Raw genomic sequence first — 22,185 nt, 5'->3', positions numbered from 1 at the left:
AGTGCGGACGGTATTTGCTTCGTGATACATTACCCGTGTTAAAATTGACGGTTTACCAATTGCGGAAAAGGTCGATATCGTGTTGATGTATGGCTATTGTGATCAAAATGCCCAACGGGCGTGTGCTCTGTATGCTGGTCGGTACCCTGGACGACATCATCCAAGTGTCCAGACCGTTCGCCAGATAGTTACGTTAATTCAGGAAACAGGAAGTGTTCAGCCACATGTGAAACGTCACCCACGACCTGCAACAAATGATGATGCCCAAGTAGGTGTTTTTTAGCTGCTGCCGCGGCTAATCAGCACATCAGTAGCAGACAAATTGCGCGAGGATCGGGAATCTCAAAAACATCGGTGTTGAGAATGCTACAACATCGATTGCACCTGTACCATATTTCTATGCACCAGAAAATGCATGGCGACGACTTTAAACGTCGTGTACAGTTCTGCCACTGAGCACAAGAGAAATTACGGGACGATGACAGATTTTTTGTACGCATTCTATTTAGCGACAAAGCGTCATTCACTAACAGTGGTAACGTAAACCGGCATAACATGCACTACTGGGCAACGGAAAATCCACGATGGCTGCGACAAGTGGAACATCAGCGACCTTGGCGGGTTGATGTATGGTGCGGCATTATGGGAGGAAGGATAATTGGCCCCCATTTTATCGATGGCAATCTAAATGGTGTAATGTATGCTGATTTCCTACGTAATATTCTACCGATGCTACTACAAGATGTTTCACTGCATGACAGAATGGCGATGTACTTCCAACATGATGGATGTCCGGCACATAGCTCGCGTGCGGTTGAAGCGGTATTGAATAGCATATTCCATGACACGTGGATTGGTCGTCGAAGCACCATACCGTGGCCCGCACGTTCACCGGATCTGACGTCCCCGGATTTCTTTCTGTGGGGAAAGTTGAAGGATATTTGCTATCGCGATCGACCGACAACGCCTGACAACATGCGTTAGCGCATTGTCAATGCATGTGCGAACATTACGGAAGGCGAACTACTCGCTGTTGAGAGGAATGTCGTTACACGTATTGCCAAATGCATTGAGGTTGATGGACATCTTTTAGAGCATTTGTTGCATTAATGTGGTATTTGCAGGTAATCACGCTGTAACAGCATGCATTCTCAGAAATGATAAGTTCACAAAGGTACATGTATCACATTGGAACAACCGAAATAAAATGTTCAAACGTACCTACGTTCTCTATTTTAATTTTTAAAAACCTCCCTGTTACCAACTGTTCGTCTAAAATTGTGAGCTATATGTTAGTGACTATTACAGCGTCATCTGTCACAAAGCGAAAAAAGTGGTCCAACTAAAACATTCATATCTCTTTACGTACTACACGAATATGTTATAAAAATTGGCCGTTTGACCTATGGCAGTGCCATCTAGCGGACCAACCATAAGGCCATATGGTATCCCCCTTCAAGCTAGACGAGTTTCGTTCTTCGTAGTTTTTTTGTTTGACGCTTATTTGGTGAGATATTTGGCCCGGTCACGGTCAATGGACCACCCTGTATAATTAAGGCCAGGACAGCCAGTGCTCTCTCCAGTGCGGATGCGCGCCAGGCACGAACTCGTACGGGAATCGGCGAAATGCCGCGACTAATGAGGATAATGGGCAAGGGGGGGCTACGTTAGTAGTGTGTGGATAAGTTGAGAACTTGAATCTGATGGGAGGCATGCTAGGGTAGTCCGTGCAGTTCCGATGCTCAATGTGTCTGGATGTCGCAGTGGTCAGTGAATCTGCCTAGTTTGCAGGAGACCCGGGATCGAATTCCGGTGTGGCACAAATTTTCAATGTTCGCCAGTGATTTAAATCAATGCCCACTCACAGCCAATGTCTGCAGTTCCTTCGTGTCTTCAGATTTTGTTCGGTAGCCGTCTGAGTAAGACGAATATACGGACTGCTCCAACCAAATAAGCCCGTGGGACAAAATATATAGGTGTTGAACAACTCATGTTACACACCTCTAGAGACTGAAGAGGAGACTTAGTAGATCAAGTTTTACATAGGCAGCCATATCCGAAAACGTCATCCAACTACGCTACAGAACGTCAAAGTGACAGTTTAAATGTATGTGCACACATCAAAAAATGTTTTGCAACAACCCGGTTTCCAGGACTCCTGAAGATAGACGTTGACTGTTCAGAGGTGTTGCAAGGTAACTCTTGTGGGACTGTTTAAATGATTCAGAATGTAGGCAAAAGTTTAGTGTACTAAAAATATTTATTTTTTTCAAACAAGACGTAAATTACACTAAACAAGTTATAGATTGAATATCCTAAACAACGAACAGATAATTTAATTCTACACTGGGTGAATCCTGGGTGGAAAAGACAGTTTAACTAGGTGATCATTGAGTAAAGTACTCTGGCGCTAAAAATGTGGATAACGCAAGCTGAATTGATCTGACGCTGAGCAGACTTTGATTCATCAAATCTACTGAAGTTCCTTTACATAGATGCAGCTGAGAGCAAGTGGCGATTGAGATCTGTACGCCCTGACAATGCCGGAGCGGCAGTACGTTACCCTGTTTGCTTCGTGTGGTGACGTGACTTGCAGCTGGCGAGATGTGTGCAGCGGAAGCGGTGAGACGTGGAGGCGACAACTGTGAATCGATCGCGGCCATGACGGAAATGCAAAAATCTCATGGTCTAGCGATCGGGCAGACGAATCGCAATTTTCTCTCTACCAAAGCCCTGAAATCACGGTAGATTTCAGTGTGTGACATACCCGTTCGTTGGTCGTACCAAGGACTAATTTGGCTTACTTATACGACAGAGCGCACAAGCATAACAAACGTCAAGACTGGTAACCCAAAAATGAATAAGTGTGCCCTCGGCAAACAAGTAGTCTGAGACGTTTAAAGTTACACTGTCGGTACAGTAAGAACTTCACCACAGTCTCCCCAATCTACACTACGCGCAAGTGAAGTCAGTCTCAGGACAGGCCCCAAGTACCAATCACACATGCCAGAGCTTCGACAAGAAATGCTTACCAGACCAATGTCCCACACCCGAGCGCTTCGCACCACTCCAGAAAAAAATTCCGTTTTCCCGCAAAGTGCGCGAACGACACCGCCATCACCCTGTCTTGAGCCAATCACAAAGCTCTAGAGGCGCCAAATCTCCCCTCTCACAGGACAGCACAAACTCATGTCGAACCAGGGCAAGAGTTAAGAAAGCGGCATCTCTGAAGAAAAAGAAACCGCCATTATTGGCTTTTTAAAGTTTTCACTGATGAGACAGAGGTTTTTTTTTGTTTTTTTTTTCAATCTCGTGTCTCTTCCCATGGCAACAAGCGAACAGATACAATCTCAAAGATCTTTATCTACGTCCATGGTGGAGTCCATTTTTGCAACCACGACACCACGAAGTGCGGTGCAGATGGGTCCAACAACATGCCAAATGGACTGCTCAGGATTGGCATCACGTTCTCTTCACCGATGAGCCTCGCATACGCCTTCAGCCAGACAATCGTCGGAGACGTGTTTGGAGGCAACCCGATCGGGCTGAACGCCTTACACACACTGTTCAGCGAGTGCAGCAAGGTGGAGGTTCCCTGCTGTTTTGGGGTAGCATTATGTGGGGCCAACGGGCAACGTACGTCGCTGGTGCTCATGGAAGGCGCCGTAACGCCTGTACGATACGTGAATGCCATCCTCCGACCGATAGTGCAATCATATTGGCGGCATATTGGCGAGGCATTCGTCTTCATGGACGACAATTCGCACCCCCGTCGTGCACATCTTGTGAATGTCTTCCCACAGTATAATGACATTGGATAGATTGAAAAGGGCTGTTTATGGATTACTTGACCCACGAACCACTCTGAGGGATCTACACCGAATCGCCGTTGAGGACTGGGACAATCTGGATCAACAGTGCCTTGATGAACTTGTGGATAGTATGCCATGACGAATACAGGCATGCGTCAATGCAACAGGACGTGCTACTGGGTATTAGAGGTACCGGTGTGTACAGCAATCTGGACCACCACCTCTTAAGGTCTCGCTGTATGGAGGTACAACATGCGATGTGTGGTTTTCATGAGCAATAAAAATTTTCTGTACAGGTTCTGGAACTCTCGGAACCGAGGTGATTCAAAACTTTTCTTGGTGTGTTTCTGTGAAAAAGATAACTTTGCCAATCCGGATTGTCCATGGCTAAAACATATCCTAGCTTGACCTCATCTATTCAAGGGGTCATTGACACACATGAACCTGCAAGTCGGCAAGAGTACATGTAAACATTGCTGTGAGTGGTATCAATTACGTTAGACCCAGGGGTCATTGCTACATCACAGATTTCCGTTAAACATTTGATATGTGGTTAAAAGGCCTTGCAGCAAAGAAATGTAGCCATTCACAATATAACGTGAGGTGAGAGTTGTCTACAATGTCCTGGAGTATGAACTGTTCTCTGCTCACTGATTTACCTCTGCTCAATCAACCATTTGGTCTCAATCATCAAACACATACATTCTCAAATTCTCAGTGAACAAAGAAATCAAATTTCTAATCTGTTTGTCTTATTACCTAAGTTGTGTAAATCTGTGTATTATTTACTATGACATGAAAACAAATACATGCACATAATCAGTGTCGAGAGCATTAATAAAGGTGCAGAAAAACCATAGACTTCACAATCAAGACAGTTCAATTGATACATACAAAAACACAAAAAGATATTACATAATGATATTACAGAATGGTATCCTATCGCTCCCTCCACAAGCGTCCTTGGGAGACAAATGTTACAACTGAAAATGTCACACAAATTGAGAACATGGCACTTTTGCACACACACAAACCGTGACTGGTGGGACTAAAGAACAGCAATTTGCGCCAGAGTGGAGTGGCCTCTCATGCAGAGCATGACGTGGCAGAAGTGGCGGCAGACGTCTCTGGCGTCCCCTCTCGTCTCTGGCAACACCTGGTGTCTTGGCAGCAACCGGCATCTTTGGCAGCTTCCGGACCGCAGCCGCGCAGCTGTACCCTTGGCCTCATCCTGGTCCGGCCGCAGTCAGCCGTCAGGGACTGGCGTGACAGCAATGCATTTGACGTGCAACCTGCCCCCTGGTGTAGAAATCCATTTAGCGTTAGCGAGATGTGGTTCAAATGGCTCTGAGCACTATGGGACTTAACTTCTGAGGTCATCAGTCCCCTAGAACTTAGAACTACTTAAACCTAACTAACCTAAGGACACCACACACATCCATGCCCGAGGCAGGAATCGAACCTGCGACCGTAGCGGTCGCGCGGTTCCAGACTGTAGCGCCCTGAACCGCTCGGCCACTCCGGCAGCGAGATGTGTGACAGCCCTACTCTTCCCGTTCGCCTCTGAGTCTCTTAGTCTAGGCGTGCGCGTCGACTGTGGTGCCACGCGACTCGCTTGTCCCACTATTGGCGGCATGAGGGGGGGGGGGGTCGTTAGCTGCTAGGGGGTTGTTGCTGGTGTGTGGTGGCGTCCCGCTGTCTGCGCTAGCTTGAGACATGCCGGCTCCACTGGGACTGCGTGACGTAGGCGCGTCAGCTGGCAGGAGCCGGGTGGTCCCCCACACCTGGGCCGCTACAGGTGACTCATTAAGGCTGCCCGCTCCATTCGCCCCTCGCTGGCTGGCGTGGCCCGTGACGTTCAGTCTGCCTTGTTGGTTACGGAGTCTGCACAATCCTCAAATGTGGTCAAGTGCCATATTCTCTCACAAATGTCGTTACATCGATATAATCAATTTACACAAAAAATAATGAAGAGTGAATATTTTTTTCTTAAATTTTTCTCCTTCTTTTGCAAAATTACGAAGGACGCAATATTCAAAAATAAATTTAATGACTGCAGGGCCCTGCATGGACGTAAACTATGTGGTATGAGGTGTCTTTGTTCGTGTGTGTACGTGTCTTGTTAGTTTTCGGTTAGTTCTATTCCCGACATGCAACCTAATTTTACGCTGGCGCTACCTCTATATCTTCACCAAGTATGCAGACTTCTCCCAATACTAAATACTAACTTAGTGTATTACCGTATGCCCTTGCTAATACTACTGAAGCGAAATTTCATGCATTTTATTACTTGTATATCCTCTTTTATTTTTCAATGTTCGGCGGTGTTGTCTGCTGACGCAGAAGTGGTCAGGTAGTGCGTCTATTCACACAGGTGCTGGTGATTTTCCTGAAATCTTTGTAGTGCTATTTTATGATTGTGTATACGTAATTTTACGTAGTACAAGGATGCCTCCTGTCTCTTCTGTCTGTTTTCCTGCAAATTGCACGAACGACACCGCCTTTGCCGGCCGCTGTGGCCGAGCGGTTCTAGGCGCTTCAGTCTGGAGCCGCGCGACCACTACGGTCGCAGGTTCGAATCCTGCCTCGGGCATGGATGTGTGTGATGTCCTTAGGTTAGTTAGGTTTAAGTAGTTCTAAGTTCTAGAGGACTGATGACCTCAGATGTTAAGTTCCATAGCGCTCAGAGCCACTTGAACCATTTTTTTTGACACCGCCTTCACCCTGTCTTGAGCCAATCACAAGGCTCTAGGGGTGCCAAATCTCCCTCCCACACGACAGCACAAACTCAAGTCAAACCAGTGCAAAAGTTAAGAAACTTGCATCTCTGAAGAAAAGGAAACCACCAATTACTGGCTTTTTTAAATTTTCGCAGAGGGGGAAGAGATAGTTGTTTTTTAAGAACTCGTCTCTCCTCTCACGGCAAAAAGCGAGCAATACAATCTCAAAGATACTTATCTAAATCGCCTGTGACTTGGGGCTTGTTAGTCCTAGCTATGAAGTGTAATAAAGATTCTATATCTAAACATTTATCAGACGCCGGAGTTTTCTTATACAACCGAGGCAGCTGAGGGAAGTTTTTCACTGGCATATTTGTACTGTGGGTGAACACGAAAACGTGAATTTTTATTACATGTAGCTCTGCACACAATGCCTGGTTTATGGCTCCACTGTGTAGGCTTGTTCCTTTAGAACATCGCCCCAGCCCAGGTTTCTGCTGGCGCCACGGCAGGTAGTGCGGCATTGCTCTACTGGAGTCCTGTCTCGACGAGGGGCTGCCCTGTTTTTTTGTACGGCTGTGGGCCTGTCCAGCAAGATTTACTAATGGATGGGCTCGCCGCCAATTGCAACTCCCAACAAGCCGTTTCTATGAGCTAACAGTCATAAAAATACCTCACACTATTAGCGCCCTAACAGGCTCTATCAACATCTGCTCAGGCTGTTAACTTTACTAGAGTCTTGCTAAAGGTGCATCAGGCTGTAATGAAATCTTTAATAATTTTCCGTATGCGAAAAATGGGTGAGAGAGTAACTTGTCCTCTCTCAATGTCACTACACCCGCTCAAAGATGTAAACAACCATGCATTAGCAGCTCGTATTAGACGGAGGGGGTCCGATAGCCGATCAGTTCCAGTCATTCTACCAGGAAGGAGGTACGCCGCTCTTGTTATCTGTAGTTCAACGATGCCTAGACGGTCAATACCGCGGTTCGATCGCGTCCGCATTGTTACTTTGTGCCAGGAAGGGCTCTCAACAAGGGAAGTGTCCAGGCATCTCGGAGTGAACCAAAGAGATGTTGTTCGGACATGGAGGAAATACAGAGAGACAGGAGCTGTCGATCACATGCCTTTCTCAAGCGCCCAAGGGCTACTACTGCAGTAGATGACCGCTGCCTACGGATTATGGCTCGGAGGAACCCTGAAAGCAACGCCACCATGTTGAATAATGCTTTTCGTGCAGCCACAGGACGTCGTGCTACGACTCAAACTGGGCGCAATAGGCTGCATGATGCGCAACTCCCGACGTCCATGGCGAGGTCCATCTTTGCAACCACGGCACCCTGCAGCGCATAGATTGGCCCAACAACATGCCGAATGGACCGCTCAGGATTGGCATCACGTTCTCTTCACCGTTGAGTCTCGCATATGCCTTCAAACAGACAATCGTCGGAGACGTGTTTGGAGGCAACCCGATCGGGCTGAACGCCTTAGACACACTATTCAGCGAGTGCAGCAAGGTGGAGGTTCCCTGCTGTTTTGGGGTGGCCTTATGTGGGGCAGATTTACGCCGCTGGTGGTCATGGAAGGCGCCGTAAATGCTGTACGATATGTGAATGCCATCCTCCGACCGATAGTGCAACGATATCGACGGCATATTGGCGACGTATTCGTCTTCATGGACGACAATTCGCGCCCCCGTCGTGCACATCTTGTGAATGACTTCCTTCAGGACAACGGCATCGCTCGACTAGAGTGGCCAGCATGTTCTCCAGACATGAATCCTATCGCACATGCCTGGGATAGATTGAAAAGGGCTGTTTATGGACGACGTGTCCCAGCAACCACTCTAAGGGATCCACGTCGAATCGCCGTTGAGGAGTGGGACAATCTGTTCCAACAATGAATTGATGGAATTGTGGATAGTATGCCATGACGAATACAGGCATGCGTCAATGCAACAGGACGTGCTACTGAGTATTAGAGGTACGGGGCGCACAGCAATCTGGACCTCCACCTCTGAAGGTCTCTCTGCATGGTGGTATAACATGCAATGTATGGTTTTCATGAGCAATAAAAAGGGCGGAACTGATGTTTATGTTGATCTCTATTCCAATTTTCTGTACAGGTTCCGGAACTCTCGGAACCGAGGTGATGCAAAACTTTATTTGATGTGTGTATATACAGGGTGATTTCGTGTTGATGTTACAAACTTTCGAGGATGATGGAGACGGATAAATGTATGAATTTGGGGTAAGGGTCCCAGGTTCTGAAACGAACTTGTCGAAAGTTACAAATGAAAATCATTCTGATACCTCTGACAGTAGAATATATGTACAGGTACGGTTGTTGCTAAGAATGTAGGGTATGAAACTTTCACAGGTGACAGTATGGATCAAGATAAGAGAAAATGTGTAGTAAAATGCAACCCTCAGGAGCTAGGAGCACTTGTTCATTTTCGCTAGCGTGAAACAGATCTCCTCGATTGAACAAGTGCTCGTAACTCTTAATGTATGCATTTTAGAGCCCATGTTTACCAGACAGTTTTTCTTGTTTTGGTCCATACTTCCACTTCTGAAAGTGGCCTACCCTGCATTCTTAGCAACAACAGTACCTGTACATGTATTCAACTGTCAGAGGTATCAGAACGGTTTTCCCTTATAACTTTCGACTCGTTCGTTTCTGGTTCAGGGACCCTTACCTCAAATTGATACATTTACCCTTTTCCATCATATTAGAGGGTTTTTAACATCTTAACGAAATCACCCTGTGTATACGTACATTTACAGGCCTCAGCGTCTAGAACTTTGACGCACCATGGCGTCGTTGGATGCCGTTTCTGAACATGGCTTTCTGTGTAAAACTTGATCTATTAAGTCCCCTATACAATGTCTAAAAGTGCGTAACATGGATCGTGAAATACCCTTTGTGTGTTTGTGTGTGTGTGTGTTTGTGTGCGTGTGTGTGTGTGTGTGTGTGTGTGTGTGTGTGTTCTTTCCACATCTCCTCCTATACCACTGTACCGACTTTAACCAAACTTGATACACATATACCTTACTGTCACGTGACAAGAGCTGTGGTGTAGGAAACCTATCCGGATGTTGTTGATCCAGTATTTGAGGATGAGAGCACTTAGCTACTTCCAACAAACTTTACACATAACTTCAAACATTTAAGAAAGTTTTTCTTGTTTACAGCCTCTACAAAATGATGAATGGAAAAATATTTATCGCTTATTACCTTCACGCTGTTTACTCTGTAAAGGTACCGCATGAGGCATGACGTTACAGTTTATTACTTCTTTACTACTAACTGTGTTCGCTACACAGTATGTATGCATACCACTGAATGTAGGTGCGAAATTACATCATTGTACGACAGACATATCAGGAGATATGACGTCATAAACAATGAGATGCGTGGAAAACTGGCGCATCGTGCATGCCGTATAAATTTGTAACTTCGTTGCTACTAACTACATTCGCAACACATTTTGCAGACAATATCCACTTACGACGCGGAATGTACCTAAAACATTATATCACTGTACGGTACTTAGTTCATGAGTAACAACGTCAGAAACATTAAGCACAACGCCAGAAGCTGCGTGTTACGGACTTGGACGAACAGTTATAAATAAATACCTGAACAACGCCGCGTTTTTCTCCGCTACTTAGTCACTATAAGAACTCACTGATATTAGGCGACATTTGTCACTCCATGACTGACGACAGCAACGGCAGTGAAGTGGCGTGTATGTGCCAGCGGGTTGTAGGGAACTAGCGCAGTAGATAGGGTTGACGTGAAGACGTGAAAGAATGGCAAAAAGGATCCATTGTGTTTGAATGTGCCTATGACCACACCGTGAATGAATTGTCCAAGTTCTTGGTTTCCAACACCAGCTGTTCAACGTGTCTAAGAGTAATGTTGAATCACTCTCATATAACACGATCTAAGAACAATGGTCGTAAGAAGATCCTAACTGATCAAGACCAAAGACAGTGTCAGGCCTTCTCAACGACAGTCGGTTTCAAACCCGATTGCAGTTGCTACTGTCAGGGGCTGCAGGTCCAGGCCAAACAGTTTTCGAGCGAATCTTTCCAAGGTAACTGCCTACAATGGGCATTTCGAGTCGGGAAGCTCACAAAAGACTGTTGTTAGGAGCTTTACATAAAGCTGCTCCTCTTTTTCGGCCAAGCAACACAGAAACAGAATAGCTGACTGGAGGCGTGCAGTGCTGCTGACGAGTCGCTATTCTGTCTCTATTCAAATAACACATGTCCACGGTCGGCCCAATGAGACGTTTAACCCGCAGTGTGTCGATGGTGTAGTGCGGGCCGGAGGTAGTTGTGTGATGTTTTGGAGATATTACCGGGAACATGAACCAGGCTATTTATTTCAACATTCTAACTGACTTAAGTGTTGGCCTTTCTTGTACATCTACACCTACATCTACATCTACTTGGATACTCTGCATATCACACTTAAGTGTCTGGCAGAGGTTCATCGATTCACCTTCACAATAATACACTGTTATTCCACTCCCGTACAGCGCGCGGAAAAAACGAACACCTATATAGCTTTCCGTTCGAGTTCTGCTTTTCGTTATTTTGCTATGATGATCGTTTCTCCCTGTTTAGTTCGGCGTCAACAAAATATTTTCACATTCAGAAGAGAAAGTTGGTGACTGAAATTTCGTGAGAAGATCCTACCGCAACGGGAAACGCCTTTGTGTTAATGATATCCGTCCCAAATCCTGTATCACATCCGTGCCACTCTCTCCCCTGTTTATCGATAATACAAACCGTGATGCTCTTCTTTAAATTTCCACGATGTTCTCCGTTTATCCTATCTAGTAAGTATTCCACACGGCGCAGTGTTCCAAAAGATGATGGATAAGCGTATTGCAGACAGTCTCTTGAGCAGATCTGTGCATCTTCTTAGTGTTCTGACAATAAATCGCAGTCTTTGGTTCGCCTTTCCCACAACGTTTTCTGTGTGTTCTTTCCAATGTAAACTGTTCGTAATTGTAATTCCTAGGTATTTAGTTGAATTTATGGCACTTAGGTTTGATTGATTTACTGTGTAACCGAAGTTTAACTGATTGTGGTAGATGCCACATGACGAGAAAAAAAATTGTGTTTAGGGGTGGACATGGTCCACAAGGATAGTTGCTTCGTTGAACGTTCGTTGAGGAGACAGTGTTTGTAGTCTATTGATTCTTCTGGGAGGTCAGTTGCTCAACAGTTGTGCTTGTATTCGCCCGTACACATCTCCGCAGCCGCCATCAAGGGTCCGCGGTGTATCAAAATTGCCTACAACGGATTAACGTAATTTTTGCTGTTCATCTCATAAATTTTTATGTAACGGAACAGTGACGCCTATTTCTTTCTATTCTGTTCACTAATTTTCTGATATGAGATCCTATTACGATTTCTTTGGGGGTATCTCCTTTTTACTTATCTAAGAAAAAAGCGTAGTATTTATTCTGCAGTGCACGCAAACAGCAGCTAAGAGTCGCCCCGTAGCCATCGCACGTGACTCCGATAAATCGCGGCTCCTGGCAGCTAGCGTGGCTATTTGCAGTATTTAATACCAGTAAATACTATATTTCGGACGGGCTGCAATCAGTCTGTTGGAGTAGACAGCTTTTGCGGTTGCAATACAATTATTAGATGATAAACAAAACGCCTGATATGTGCTGCAGTAATGCAGCGTGCGGCTCACATAAAGTTTATATGCTGATGGACGAATATAAAATTTTCGTGAGTGGAAATGTTTCCAGTTTCAGGACGAATATAGTATGTGCTATCATGCTCAAAAGTTGCGAACCACCTGAATTGAATTCCGCTTGATTTACTTGCAGTCCACATAACGTTACCTTTTTTTGCAGGTTCTGTGACCTCTTTGCATTACAATCGTCTCACTACACGAAACAAGTGACCACTAGTCAACACTGCTCTTAATAGCAATCAGATTGAACTACGATATTATAAGTATCAGGAAACACGTTATTAAAGACGAGACAGCCCTTAACGCTTGTAAACTCAAATTTGTTATGATAAGTGACACGTCAAAAGTGTTAACACTCTCATTAGTATATGAGACAATTAGTAGCGGTGTCAGTAGCACACAAATTATTCAGCAAATAGCCATGACAGTATCACACAAATTATTCAGCAGTCCTCAATCAAAACCATACTTGTGTGAATATGATACTTTCGAATAATGTTTTGACTCCCGAAGTTCTATGACAGTTCGATGTATTGTCGGTCTCTAACACGTTTTCCAGTCCATCGTCTGTTTAGCGTGTGGTGTTGCACCAGCTTGTTAGTGAACTAATCTACATCTGCATCTACGTGGCTAGTCTGAAATCACACTTAAATGGCTGGTACAGGGTTCATCGAACCGTATTCACACTAATTCTCTGTTATTTCACTCTCGACGAGCCCTGACGCCCCTTATTTTATTATGATGATCGTTCCCCCGTCTAGGATGAAGTCAAGAAAATATTTTCGCATCAGGAGGAGAAAGTTGGTGATCGAAATTTCGTGAGATGATTTCGCCGCAACGAAAAACGCCTTTGTTTTAATGAATTTCACCCCCATCTTGCATCATATACGTGACACTCTCTCCCCTATTTCTAGATATTACAGAACGTGCTGCCTTCTTTGAAGTTTCTAAATGTATCCCGTTAATTCTATCTAATAAGGATCCCACACCGCGTAGCAGTACTCCAAAAGACGACGGACAAGCGCAATGTAGGCAGTCAGAAAAACTACGATTAATAGCACCAATGCACTTTGGCAATTTAAACATCAACAGCGTATCATTAGTAAACTCACTGTACTCACGATGAGTCGTGGATCGATATACAGTTCGAAAGGCATTTATCGCCCTCGTTATCTAGGACAGAGTGACATTAAATTTCTAAGGTATTCACTAGTAGCTAATTGCTTGAAATTTAAATGACATGACGAACTGTTTTGTACCCAGCACTTATAACCAATGCTAATTAAGCAAAGTTTTCGTGCCTGACCGAAACTCGAACATAGCATCAATCCTCATCGCTGACTAGGCATAAAGAGATGTCAAATATTTTATATTTGGCCAGTTTCAGTACGCTAATCTCTACTGGAAATTACATGGCGAATACTTCTGTAGTGGACAGAAACCGACACCCATCCAGCGACTAATGTCCCTGCTAACCAACCTCGAAAGATGTTAAATGTAGTTACATTCACAAGTAATAAAGCGTGTTTATGCTTAGTACTTCGAGTGATTTCTCGCTACACTCGGCAACCAGTAGACATGAAGACATGATATTACAGAATTGCTGTCTTTGTAATGACTTCTGTTTTCTGCCACCTGTCGACGTAAGTGTCAAGTTTTTCGTGTCTACTTCACTTTACTGATGAAACTGTTAATTATTGATTTGTTAATTGGGTTTCTTTATGCATATATTCCCCTGCAACATATCGAATCGTATGAGGTAGTCCTGTAGTGCCTCTTCAGTAAGACACAGCACTACATAGACCATTTAGATGTCGAAAGTGCAAAATATCTTACTGATAATTGACGATTTTGACATACTAATGTTATGGATACCTTGTGTTTCATCTTAAGGTTATCAAAACATACTGTAATTCATTTGTATTAGTATAGTGCATATTTCAAGTGTTTATTTCGTTACTTTACTGAATAACGCAGTTAATACAACAGAGAAATTAACCATCAGAAATACATTCTCTCACGCTGTTTTAAAGAGTCAGACGACGCTCGGGCTAGAGAAATCGTTAATCCAAGTATAAAGAGCATTTTAGATTGCAAAGTGATTTTCTCGGTGGCTGTTCGATAAGGAGTAGGGGAGGTAAATATCGGAGGGTGCAAGATTAAAAGAATAAGTGCGGTAGGGACGGTTTCTCAACCATGCTCCTGGAGAGTTTCTTTCGTGATACAGGAACAGTTGATGTAATTTTCTTGGTCGGTCTCTTTGCTACCGACTGGAGGAGAGTCTGTGTAGGTTGGGCTGTAACAGAGGTAGAAGTCGTGACAAGCAGAACAGCTCCCTTACTTTAGAAATCATACCAGGGCGTTCAGAAAGTAATGCAACACACTTTTTTCCGAAAGCAGGTTGATTTTATTCAGGATTCCAGTGCGCCATATTCCCCATTATTTTAGCTACAAAACTATATTTTTCAGCATAATCTCCATTCAATCGACGGCCTTACGCCACCTTACTGGCAGAGGCCCGAGTTGTACCACTCTACTGCACGACGACGGAGCCAACGCCCTGCTGTATCAAAAACCTCCCCGTTATCCACGTATTGCTTCCTGCGGGGCGAGGAAGAACAGTCCAATGAGATTTTGTGAGCTCCATTCGCGAGCATAGACTTCCGTGAGGCCTTGCGTTTTCATGGAGAAGGAGAAATTCGTTTGCATTTTTCTGGCGATGAACACGCTGAAGTCGTTTCTTCAAATTCCTGAGGGTAGCACAATACAGTTCAGAATTGATCGTTCCACCAGAGTCCCAGAAGACCGTCGCCATGATCACCTCGAGAGGGAGTGTCCGCAAGTTCCAACATTGCAGGACTCGCAGAGGTGTGCGGCCGGCCAACACTCAGCAGATCTTGTTGCGATAATGGGAGACGCCTCGCCCAACGACTCGCCTTACTTTGTTCACTGCGAGCTCTCCGTAGACATTCTGCGAGCGCCTATGAATATCTGCGATGCTCTGGTGTTCCGCCGAAAGAAACTCAATGGCAGCTCTCTGGAATGAATGTATTTACGTTACAGACGCCATTTTGAAGGCTATGTGTAGCGCCCCTCACCTATGGAAACTTCATGGAAGTATAGGGGCTGAAACGGAAATATTCCATGATGTCGCTTAACAAATTCCGCATTTTTTCAGCTGAAACTGACCGGGAAAAAATGTGTTGTATTACTTATTGAACGCACCTCGTATTGTATTTAATAATCCAGGCGTCATGCAAGGTCACAAGGCACTTTTGTAATTGAACTTTAGATGTTAAAAATATTAGTGCTGACTCCTATTCAAACTGAGATTTTCTCTTTCACGAGACTCGACCCTTTCAGGATAATGCAGTACTATCATTTCGTTGTTTCCTCAAGATTCCCAATTCATCAAGTTGTCCATCAACGGTGAGTGACAGGGTTTTAATCCTAGTCCAGCACAAAAATGTTCATCGTGTCATTTCAAGCTCCAGTATGCGCACACCTAATAGAGAAAAATGATTCCGATTTTCAACATCTTTTTATGTGTTATCGACAGCATCGATATCTGCCGGTTTTGTCTCCCAATCAGAAGGAAATCCTTTCATCAAGTCATTTCAGGTTTAAACATGCCACTCCTAGCAACTTGTGAAAAAGAATTCGACAATTAACGTCATTTCATGTGCAGTTAACAATGACGATACGTGTGGTATTCGACTTCCAGTGAGCACAGAACTTTTCACTACGTTATTCGTAACTTAAACATGCGGAAATCTCACTAATGGTGATATTTAGTAGCTATTCGTCACTATAAAACAACAGCGATAGTCGCCACATTCGAATCCCGGTAAAGCAAAACATTTTCGTCTTGTCATATTATTTTCAGAATTCTATAGCTAAGATCTGATTGTCTTTAGTTAACAATCCTAAAAGATGCTGGTTTCGAATCCATGTTCAACACACAACTTTGTCACATCATTTCAAGTATAAACATGCGCTTAAGTAATCTGTGAATGAAATCATATTTAAGAACTTACGTGGTAGGTATGATGGACTAACAACTGGGTTGGCGTACCAGGTCCCAGTCTAGTACACAAATTTTCGTCACATAATTTCAGCTTGACACTTACTTGAAGAAATTTAGGTTTGTAAAGGTTAAAGCTCGTCTCATCTCTAATAACGTGTTTCCTGATATTTTCAGTATCGTGGGATTAGTTTATATTTTGACTGATTGCCAAGCAGAGCAGTGCTCTCCAGGTGTTTTTTGTAGAAACTACACTCCTGGAAATTGAAATAAGAACACCGTGAATTCATTGTCCCAGGAAGGGGAAACTTTATTGACACATTCCTGGGGTCAGATACATCACATGATCACACTGACAGAACCACAGGCACATAGACACAGGCAACAGAGCATGCACAATGTCGGCACTAGTACAGTGTATATCCACCTTTCGCAGCAATGCAGGCTGCTATTCTCCCATGGAGACGATCGTAGAGATGCTGGATGTAGTCCTGTGGAACGGCTTGCCATGCCATTTCCACCTGGCGCCTCAGTTGGACCAGCGTTCGTGCTGGACGTGCAGACCGCGTGAGACGACGCTTCATCCAGTCCCAAACATGCTCAATGAAGGACAGATCCGGAGATCTTGCTGGCCAGGGTAGTTGACTTACACCTTCTAGAGCACGTTGGGTGGCACGGGATACATGCGGACGTGCATTGTCCTGTTGGAACAGCAAGTTCCCTTGCCGGTCTAGGAATGGTAGAACGATGGGTTCGATGACGGTTTGGATGTACCGTGCACTATTCAGTGTCCCCTCGACGATCACCAGTGGTGTACGGCCAGTGTAGGTGATCGCTCCCCACACCATGATGCCGGGTGTTGGCCCTGTGTGCCTCGGTCGTATGCAGTCCTGATTGTGGCGCTCACCTGCACGGCGCCAAACACGCATACGACCATCATTGGCACCAAGGCAGAAGCGACTCTCATCGCTGAAGACGACACGTCTCCATTCGTCCCTCCATTCACGCCTGTCGCGACACCACTGGAGGCGGGCTGCACGATGTTGGGGCGTGAGCGGAAGACGGCCTAACGGTGTGCGGGACCGTAGCCCAGCTTCATGGAGACGGTTGCGAATGGTCCTCGCCGATACCCCAGGAGCAACAGTGTCCCTAATTTGCTGGGAAGTGGCGGTGCGGTCCCCTACGGCACTGCGTAGGATCCTACGGTCTTGGCGTGCATCCGTGCGTCGCTGCGGTCCGGTCCCAGGTCGACGGGCACGTGCACCTTCCGCCGACCACTGGCGACAACATCGATGTACTGTGGAGACCTCACGCCCCACGTGTTGAGCAATTCGGCGGTACGTCCACCCGGCCTCCCGCATGCCCACTATACTCCCTCGCTCAAAGTCCGTCAACTGCACATACGGTTCACGTCCACGCTGTCGCGGCATGCTACCAGTGTTAAAGACTGCGATGGAGCTCCGTATGCCACGGCAAACTGGCTGACACTGACGGCGGCGGTGCACAAATGCTGCGCAGCTAGCGCCATTCGACGGCCAACACCGCGGTTCCTGGTGTGTCCGCTGTGCCGTGCGGAATTGCTTGTACAGCCCTCTCGCAGTGTCCGGAGCAAGTATGGTGGGTCTGACACACCGGTGTCAATGTGTTCTTTTTTCCATTTCCAGGAGTGTATTTTACAGCCAAACGACTGTACTGCAAAGAGTTTAGAGGACCTGCAAGAAAGGTACGTTATGTGGGCTGCATGCAAATCAGGCGGAATGCAATTTATATCGTTTGCATACCCTTCAGCATAGTAGTACATATTGCTATTAAGGGCTTCTATAGCTTAATGAAGGTAAGCAATTTATTTAAAAAATGGATGCTTTCACAGTTTCTGTCATACTAATGTATTAATGTATTGCAGACATTTGTCTTGTAGTGCACTGGAATATTCGTTTGTTACACAATGTAACAAAAAAGCTCCTTGACGTGTTTAGTTGCTGCCTGCAAATTAGAATGCAGGGTAAATCAAACACAGTAGCCCTGCGCAACATGAACTCGTACGCCTTCCACGACGTGTTCCATCGCATCCTGCAAAGCAGCTAGTAAGGTACTGCAAACGTATACGTTCTATGTAATTTGTTCACCCCCTTGGTATGTTTGCTGCTTTTAAGTAGTTGTGCTGTACAGCTGTTACTTGTTGTTGCCTTCGCTCATCCCACGACGACGTGGAGGACAAGGTGTTGTATAGAGGTACGGAACGATTCCATCTCGTACGCAGCGGAAGGCTCTTCATCTAATAAGAGGAAGCGTCGGCGCGCAGATAACCCGTCGCACGTGGCGAGGCAACCTGACGACTCCATCGATCGGGAACGCACGGTGCGATAAGTGCCGCATCGCCGACGAAAATTGCATATGGGGCGCAGGGCCGGCTAGTCGGCAGTTTCTTGTTACGAACTGCCGAGTGTCACATCAAATACACTACTGGCAGGGCTTATTGGCGACTACCTACGGGACCTAGGAAAAAAAACCACATGGTACTTTAATGCTTTGGTATATACCAGAGTTAATGCCTAGTGTCACTACAGCAGGAAGACTAAAAATAGATATTTTGCACTACTGAACATCAGTGGCAGAAAACGCTTGCGAACACCGACTTGTAAAAGCTTCTGCAGATAGTGTTGTAACTGGGATAACTGGTGCATGAGACGCACTTCGACTCCGCACTCGTCTCCACCACCTTTCCCCCCTCTCCACACACCCCTACCAGTCCCATCCCATTTCTTGTTTAATCCTCACTCTACTCCTCCTCCAATTCTTACTTGTTAGTTTGATATGTTTCAATGGGTCAAATCGCAATGTACGTGCTTCTCATTAATTGTTGTGTAACTTTGGGAACCAGAATTTTAACTTTGAAACTCATTAGTGACCTGTTTCAGTAAGATGCCCCTATAATTCCAATACCAGACTCCAGACCAACCTAACAGACTAAATTTTTAAGCTGCTACGAAATTCCAGTGAAACGACGCTTAAATAATCAGGAATGTTCTTCTTTTTCCTGTGGTTTTGTCCGGAATCTGCGCATGGTCTACATTGGTATTAATAGATATGGCATGGTTAACTGAAGGGGTGGTCGAATGTCCTTCCTGTCGCCAAGCCCATTATCCCCTGGGACAAAACATGTGAACGCCAACTGCCTGCGTCTAGTGTTATTCGTGTGAAAGTGAGCAAAAGTTTTCTAAACGTTCGCCAATCACGTAATGTGGCTGGGCTTTGATACCAACCCTGTATTCGCCTAGTGGGGTGTGAGAAAACGCCTAAAAACTATGTGCAGACTGGCCGACATACCGACCCTCGTCGTTAATCCTCCGGATTGATTCGATCCGGGGTCGGCGCACCTCCTTCTTTCGGATGCGGCGTTTTAACACCCACGGCTGTCCGCGAGAGCGCTTAAATAACCAGGGATAATTAAGTAAAAATTCCACCTTTCAATAATTCTTTTTCGTATTTTGCGGCTCGTAAAATAGGACATCACTGTCCAAAGTAGCACTGCTTGCAACAATCATGATTATTTTTCATTGTTTCATTACCGCTCATTACATAGTTGTATTAACGTACTTGCCACGACGAAAGTGGCTCCATCTAATAGTCGAAAACAACAAATAAATGTCTCCATACCAGGGAGAGACGTACATTACCACACCCTTCCAATTTTAGCGGTCCGCAGTCCTTTCCTGTACTTTCATTTCTCATCTTCCTCTTTCCTTTTGACCTTATTCACTGTTTTCGCCCACTACAAAACTGCACCCCACGGCAATGGCGTCCAGGGCACACATCTCGCTACCATACCCTAGGGCCTAGATTGTAGCACAGTAATTATCTACATTAATACGGGAACTCGAATATAAGACCATAGGATTAAAAAGTAAGCACAATAATAGCAGATAAGAGTTTTCAGTCTTCTTCCATCAACTTTGTTGCTAGCATTGCAGAACGTTAACTCAGTTTGGTGGCATCTCTCCCACTGCCAGCTTGTTAACACCGCAAAATGCCAGCCTGCTTGTCATTAAAAGGGCTAGAGTTTCTAAGAGCTTCGGCCGATGTAGCTTCTGCAAGCTTTCAACGAACGGGAAGGCAGAATGGTTAAGATACTGGACCTATTCTCTACGTGCCAAAGCACCCTCATACTAGACGAAGCACTGTCTTCCGCTGCGTCCGAGATGGATTCGGTTAGTATTTCGATACAACACTTTTTCGTCTGCCGTTGTGCGTCATCGTGGTATGAACGAAGGCAACAAGAAGGAATAGCCGTACAGTGTAACTTCGCAAAGACAGCGAACACACAGAGGTGGTAAAAAATTACACTTTATCTTACATTCTTTTTTGCGGGCAACAACTAAACACATCAATGAGCTTTTTTGTCACATTATGTAATGAATTAATATTCCAATTCAGCACAGACCAATACAATACGCAGAAGGAATTAGTATGACAGAAACAGGGACATAATCGACCTGTTTAATAAATTGGCTATGTTAATCGAGCTGTAGGAGCTCTTAATAGCATTATGTACTACAATGCTCAATCGTCGTTCATTTATTCTTACATAGTTTTCACTTGCAGAGAATAAATGCCGTGATATTCCCTTTCCCATTTTTGCCCCACTGAGCTAATGCTTTGTTTTTACGGACCTTTACGTTCACACTGCAATCATTTTTCCTTCCTTGCTTTCGACGCTAGAATAAATAATAATCAGCATGATTGGTTGTTGTTTGGGAACCTTCAATTAAAATTAAACTTTCCGTCCCATTCCAGCCATTACTCTAGGATGGCTGGAGAAGCCTGTGTTGTGAATGTAATTCGTGATTCTGATTTTACTAATGGAGTAACTTTCCTATTCACCTTTACGGTAATCGTTTTTGCCGGCATTCCTCATGATTTTTCATTTAGTGCCATATCCTTATGAGGAATTCTTTATTTTTAAAGAAAGAGAGTTGTTACTTATGCTTGCTGTTGACAACAAACTGAAACCTACACAGTGTCATCGGAGACCGATCAGCGATGAACGTTATAGAGACATAATAGGCAGGCGAAATACCCTCAGACTTCAAGAAGAATATAATAATCCCAATCCCAAAGAAAGCAGGTGTTGACAGATGTGAAAATTACCGAACTATCAGTTTAATAAGTCACGGCTGCAAAATACTAACGCGAATTCTTTACAGACGAATGGAAAAACTAGTAGAAGCCGACCTTGGGGAAGATCAGTTTGGATTCCGTAGAAATATTGGAACACGGGAGGCAATACTGACCCTACGGCTTATCTCAGAAGCTAGATTAAGGAAAGGCAAACTTACGTTTCTAGCATTTGTAGACTTAGAGAAAGCTTTTGACAATGTTGACTGGAATACTCTCTTTCAAATTCTGAAGGTGGCAGGGGTAAAATATAGGGAGCGAAAGGCTATTTACAATTTGTATAGAAACCAAATGGCAGTTATAAGAGTCGAGGGACATGAAAGGGAAGCAGTGGTTGGGAAGGGAGTGAGACAGGGTTGTAGCCTCTCCCCGATGTTATTCAATCTGTATATTGAGCAGGCAGTGAAGGAAACAAAAGAAATATTCGGAGTACGTATTAAAATCCATGGAGAAGAAATAAAAACATTGAGGTTTGCCGATGACATTGTAATTCTGTCAGAGACAGCAAAGGATTGGGGAGATGGGTAGTTTGTGGCACAACTTTACTAGAAGAAGGGATCGGTTGGTAGGACATGTTCTGAGGCATCAAGGGATCACCAATTTAGTATTGGAGGGCAGCGTGGAGGGTAAAAATCGTAGAGGGAGACCAAGAGATGAATACACCAAGCAGATTCAGAAGGATGTAGGTTGCAATAGGTACTGGGAGATGAAGAAGCTTGCACAG

This window comes from Schistocerca cancellata, chromosome 4 (genome assembly GCF_023864275.1).
Source record: "Schistocerca cancellata isolate TAMUIC-IGC-003103 chromosome 4, iqSchCanc2.1, whole genome shotgun sequence".
Taxonomy (NCBI): domain Eukaryota; kingdom Metazoa; phylum Arthropoda; class Insecta; order Orthoptera; family Acrididae; genus Schistocerca; species Schistocerca cancellata.
The sequence above is the reverse complement of the archived record's forward strand: the minus strand, read 5'-3'. Positions refer to the sequence as shown.